The sequence below is a fragment of the Tupaia chinensis genome, unplaced genomic scaffold (genome assembly GCF_000334495.1).
Source record: "Tupaia chinensis unplaced genomic scaffold, TupChi_1.0 Scaffold149333_1, whole genome shotgun sequence".
Classification (NCBI taxonomy): Eukaryota; Metazoa; Chordata; class Mammalia; order Scandentia; family Tupaiidae; genus Tupaia; species Tupaia belangeri.
Genome location: NW_006209177.1, coordinates 29,371 through 36,017, shown reverse-complemented (window position 1 = coordinate 36,017; position 6,647 = coordinate 29,371). Strand labels below are relative to the sequence as shown.

The 6,647-nt window shown below is 35.6% G+C and overlaps 1 pseudogene; it reads right to left on the bottom strand.

Moving 5' to 3' along the window:
* Positions 1-1,254: 1,254 nt before the first annotated feature.
* On the bottom strand, positions 1,255-1,545 carry LOC102478781 (dynein light chain roadblock-type 1 pseudogene; annotated as a pseudogene).
* Positions 1,546-6,647: the final 5,102 nt, after the last annotated feature.

Below are 6,647 nucleotides of genomic sequence, written 5' to 3'. Positions count from 1 at the left end.
CTCTGGCGAGCACATGTGCCCAATAGCAAAGTTCTCTCAAGAAATAAAATCTTTAAAAAAAAAGAATTGCAGCATTCACTCATCATTTGCAGATTATTTAGACTACTTCAGGCTCTGAAGACCACAGAGTGGTTTTGAGAGTGTAAATTGGTTTTCACATTATATACAAATTGTCATATAACACATGTACTAGTCTCTGTTTTAATAACCACTCTATGAGTCATTTAGCCTACATCATGTTCTAATGATTGTGCTTTTTAAAATTGCACTAATTACAATATCTGTGTTTTTCATTGAGGAACATAGATTACTTTGTGTATTTTGGCCACTTTGATTATATTAATTTTTGATTATATTAATTTTTCTAATCCATGAATATGGGGTCTTTCTATTTAGTGGTGTTCCCTTCAGTTTTTATCTGTGTTTTACGGTTTTCATGATATAGATCTTTCACTTCATTGGTTAAATTCATTCTTATTTTTTGGTACTATTACAAATGTAATTTTTTTCTGAGTTTTTTTCCAAACATTTCATTGTCGATGTATAAAAGCATTTCTGACTTTCGTAGATGTTTTTGTGTGTGTCTTCCAATCTTCATGAATTCACTTATGAGTGCTATTAATTTTTTGATGGTGTCTAGGATTTTTCATATACATATAAGGGGATGTTTTCAGCAAGCAAAAACGTTTCATATTTTCCTATTTGGATTATCTTTAGTTTCCATTTCTTGACTAATTGTTCTGGATAGGACTTGTAGTACTGGATTGACCAAAAATGGTAGGAGTAAGCATCTTTGTCTTGTTTCTTATCTTAGAAAACAGGCCTTAAACTGTTTACCGTTTTAGCTGCAGACCTATCAGTTATGGCCTTTACGATGTTCAGAAACATTCCTTCTTCTATACCTACTTTCTTGAGTTTTTATAATTAAAGGCTGCTGAATTTTTTCAAATCTTTTTTCTATATCTTTTGAAATGAAGGTCAGAAGGAAGCTGGGTGTGGGCTCCTCACTCTTCAAACTTGCTCCCAAACCTGGAAATGAGGAAAAAGGCCCTCCCAGGAACTTTGGGCGTGACTGGCCCGACCCGGGGGCTTGGAGTGACTGGCCCGACCAGGGGGCTTCTCTGGTGGGGTGGGTGGGGCTGCAGTCTGGTGAGGCTGTGGATTGGTTTGACTGGGCTCCAAGTGCTAGTCAGTTGACATGATTTTTGAGGGGAGGGATTAAATTAAGAAATGACACACGGAGCCAAGGGTAGCTTAATCAGTTGGATTCTGAGTGACAATCAGGAAATAATCTTTATCTGATGCAACCATAATTTCATTTTTCTTGGAGCAAATACGAAGGAAGAGCAGGTCGTTTTGTGGGTCAATTTCATGCACAGTGCTTCATGCCTTTAGGATGAAGTTGTGCCTGAGGTTGGCATACTGTGTGGTGGTGAGATTATCCATGGTGCTCTTGATGGGAATGTCTTCTGTGTTCACCACAATGATTCCCTGCACTCTTTTCTGGCTCTGAAGTCACTTTAGTGTCTCCTCCACTTCTGCCATCTTGGACCCATCTGGGAGCTCCATATCGTCTGGCACCTGTAACCTCTTTGGACTCTCAATTTGGTCAGACTTCAGGATAAACTGTGCTCCACATAAATTACCAGATGTCCCAGGGTCTTTAACCCCATGTATGGAAGTGACATGTCTACTTACTTCAGTGAATGTACTCTGTGCATGAAAACCAGGGAAGATGGTCATTATATTAAGATTATTCAAAATGGACTGTGTTAATGGAAGAAGTTTGCAGAAAAGATGTTGTAGTGACCACTTTTACCTTGGAAAAGGTCTTTTCTCTTTAACTAAAAATATCTAAAAATATCTAAAAAAATATGTATATATACATATGAATAGTTACATAGGGAAATGTACATGGTAAGGGGAAGAGAGTTTCCACATCTTCTTTGGGAATGATTTCCTCCAGGAACCTTCACATATTCAGCTGAGAGCTTCTAATTTTTTTTTTTGACATAATAGTCATTTAGGAACCTATTGTTCAATTTTCAAACATTTGTTAATTTTTCATGACTCTTTCTATTATTGAATTCTAATTTTTACCATTGTAATTTAGGAACGATATATAATTTTTGAATGCCTTAAATCTTAAGACTTGTGGCCTACTGTACAATCTATCCTAGAGAGTGTTTTGTGTGCACTTGAGAAGAACATGTATATGATGCTATTGGGTGTCTGTTAGGTCCATTTTGTCCAAAGTGTAGTTCAAGTCCAATGTTTAGCACTGTAAAATATATAAATAAACATTAAGTAAATGTAAATAAGTGTGATTCTTTTTTTTTTTTTTCTGAGTGACAAATCACTCCCTTCCCTGGGAGGGATGATCATGCCACAATCCCTTCTCCTCCATTCTCTTGGGATTTTGGGCACGTATGTGCACACACCTGCCATGAATTTCAACCTGCTGCGTCCATACGCAAACTGTGGTCAGTCATGTGGGAATCCAACACTACAAGCACTACACCACTTGCTGGCCCCAATTGTGATTACTTTTAAAGAACTATTTAACATCAAAATGAATTATCACTTTGTTTTAAACAGAGGAAAAAGTGTATATTTGTAGAGCATAATGGACTTGCTTAAAATACCATATTTAAAAGATAAGCTGTTTCTTATTCTGTTTAAAGTGCTATAACAAAATACCATAAATTGAGTGGCTTATAGGTAGAAATTTATGTCTTACAGTTTTGGAGGCTGGGAAGGCCAAAATCAAGATGTCAGGAGATGCAGTAAGGACCCTGTTTCCAGGTTCATTTCCAGTGTGCCTCACTGTAGCTTCACATAGTGGGGGTAGGGTTCCCTCTCCTGGCTCCTTTTAAAGGCACCAATTCCTTTCAAAAGAGCACAGCCTTAAGGACATAATTACCTCCGAAAGGTCCCACTTCCTAATAATTTTGGTGATAGGAATTGAATATATGCATTTTGGAGGGACCCAACATTCAGATCCTATCACTTACCTCAAGTATTTTTGTTTTTGAAATAGGTATCCCCTCTATTGAATCGTTTTAAAAATAAAGGCATTTTTTCTTAATTTTGATAGTGAAACTATCTGCAAATATATGATAAAAATAATTTAAAAACTTAAAGCTGTTACTCTATATCTCTTAAGCAATACTAATTGCTTGTTGCTGGCCATTTAATGATAGATATTAAATATTTAAACATACCATAGTAGCAGCCAATTATTTTTTACAGTAAATATATTACTATGTTGCAATAGTAAGAAACATCACATGATGCATATTCGGTAACATTTTTTCTTAACAGAAGTCTATGTTAATGTCTTTTTTTAATGAATTAGATTTCAGTTTTTTTTTCAAAATTGTCAAATGTAAGAATATTCATCAAGTTGGTCACTTTGACTTGCATCAAGTGTGGGTTTAAGTTTTCTCTGAAGATCTAGAAGGTATCCAATGTGACCAGCTTGATAAATAGTCTCTCACACAGGGCTGTTAGTAATACTAATATATATGGCCCCATTATAAGAGTTATACTTTTCCCCTTTCTGAAAGAGCCTTTATTTTCATCTGAAGAAAAAATTTTGTGATATACTGATATTGTTGGAACAAATATTTTATTATCACCTTCCAAAATGTAGTAAGTCCACATGTAAGTAGTGGATGTAAACAGTATGCACTTCTACTTAAAGAAGTTGCCTTAGGGGCAATGAGCAATGTCCACAACCAGGTCTCTTCATGAGTTATTTACCACACTCACATCCACATATGTAGACATTTTCTATTTCCTTTACGAATATAGTTTCAGAATGCCCACGTATTTTCCAAGTTGTTGTTCTATTAAAAAATGTTTATTTATTTACTTATTTTATGATACAGTGCAAGTACATGTGTGAGAGAGTGACAAAGAGTGTGACCTTCCATGGGAAGTGTTCATGCCACATTCCCTTACTTTAGTCCTCCAACCTGCCAAGAATCTAGGCACTCACTTATGTCATCCAGTGTGTTTTCAGGACAGTGGGTTTGGGAATTTGAGACTACAGCCAGCATGTGGCTTCTAGCTCTTCTGTCTATTACACTGCTGGTTGTACCACAGAAGCCAGGCCTATTTTTTTTTCTGAGCTTATTTATTTCTTCAGAGGGAGGGAGAGAGAAAAATCCTCCAAGAGTTTTCAAACCATTATCCATCCTTAGCCTCAACCAGTCTGGATCATGGGCACATGCATATATGTGTATAGGGAGACTGCAGGAAGCAAACCCATGACCTTCATCATGGAGTGTTATGTTACCCTGTACCACTTCAGCTGGCAGTCAAATTGTCATTCTTGAGAAACTTCTTTTCCTAGACACACTTCTAGGTTAATTTGTGTATCTTTCATTTACCCAAATGTTTAACTTTATTTAATTTTTGTATATAACAGTTACCCAAAAAAATGTTAGCTATACTTTCGGTTCTCTGAACTCCATGGCAATATTTTAACTAATACTATATAATGGTTTGATCTTTCACTTCCACATTTGAATGTGATTCTCACTATTCTTTATTTTTTATATTTTATCTTGGTAATCCTTACCCTGATATGCTTACAAGTGGGTTTACCTTATTGATGGGAGATACTTTGTAAAGACTAACAAGTTTTTTAATATTTGGTGTTATCATTTAAGGGGATGTGCATGAACTATTGAATCTTCACTTATTTCTTCCATTGAGAAGTTTGGAATGGTTTGTTATGAAGGTCTTGAACTCTTGTTACTGAAATAACACTTTCTGTATTATAGGATTCCTATGCAGATTAAAGAGATAGCACTTAAAAAAAAAACACTAAACTAGCTGCCTGATAGATAAATAAAGTTCAATTCAAAAGATAAAATTATCATGACAATGATTGATTTTACCATTATTTTACATCTTCAAAGTATATTATTTTAGTTTTACATATGAGGAAAATTACACTGAATTGTTAAAGTTCTGTAGAAATGACTGACATATTTTTGCTATTGATTTTTTTAAAAAATTTACTACAGGACACATGTGTTCTCTGGAGAAAGACACAGAAAGAGAAAGAGGGAAAGCGAGAAAATGTTGCTAGGGGGATGGCCACAATGCAATCCCTTCTCCTCTGTTCTCCTTCCATATTTTAGGCACACACACACACACACACACACACACACACATACACACATCTGGTATAATTTTCAAGCTGCTGGATTCAGGACTTGAACCATGCAGTCAGTCACATAGAATCCAGCCACCTTAACCACTGTATCACTGGCTTGCCTGCTACTGACCTTTTTAAGAAACTAAACATATATTTCCAAAGCCTAAGTGGTCAAACTAGGACAAATTATATATTAAAGCTAGTAATGAATTCATGCCCAAACTCCCTTTCCATACCTCAGCCTTAATGAGTGTTAGTACATATCATGCCCAAGTTTACACATGACTGTAAAGTAGCACACAGAGGAAACACTCAATAAGCGTGTGTAGAATTCTTTGATACGTACTTATATGTGTTTCCATATTCTCATCATATCAACAAACAAGATTGTTTTTGTCTATTCATTTTATCACCAGACCACAATCAGAGCATGTGTATTGTTCTACAAATTGGTAGTTGAATAATGATAGGTAAGAATTTGTATTTCATGATAGTATGTAGGAAGTTCATAGTAAATAGGAAATCGACACTTTATAAATGGGATGTGATCTTGCCAGGAATTGAAGAGAATGCTTGTTCTTTATGATTCTGGGATTCCCAAAGTATTTTTATATATGCTGCCTTGATGAATTCTTATGTCTAACCTGAAGTATAAAATTAAAATTGCATCCACCTATTGGATTTTTTGTGAGTGTTTTACATTAGACCAATCACATAAAAACTAAAAATTCCACCTGCCAGGTAGTTTAGCACTAAATAAACAGAAATCATCATTGTTATTTTGATAGTAGTGTTAAACACAAATTTTATTTTCTTCTACTAAGACACAGTAAATCTGGGAATTGTAGGAATTAACTAATTTATTGAGGTTTTCAAAGAGTGAATGCTCCAAGGATATTCTTGTTTTATATATATCTTCTCTATTGACTAGAGAAAATAGTGTTAAAATATGAAGGGGACATCAAAAAGTTCATAGAAAAATGAAAGTCAAGTATGAGTCTATCTTGGTACATATTTTTCTTTATTCATGATAGAATACAAGCACATACATGTGAGAAAGAGACAGAGGAGAGAGAGTGAAATCACCCTCCACAGGGTCATATTATGCTCTTCATCCTCCAGCCCATCATGTTTTGAGCATTAGTGTATATGTCTAGTGTGTTTCAGGCTGATCAGGCTAAGATTTTGAACTGTAGTTACCATGTGGGACCTGCTTTTTATTGAGAAGCACTTTTTTATTATCTTTCTATTAATATTTTTTCAAGCAGTGCATGTGCTCACCAGAGAGACAGAGAGAGGGAAAGTGTGAAATGAGCTTCCAGTGGGGATGGCCATCCCCCAATACCCTCTCCTCTATTCTCCTCTTGGGATTCTGGGCATGCATGCACACGTGCCCTGCATGATTTTCAAGGTGCTGGGTTAGGGACTTGAACCACACAATCAGCCGTGTGTGATACAGAACCTTAACCTCCAC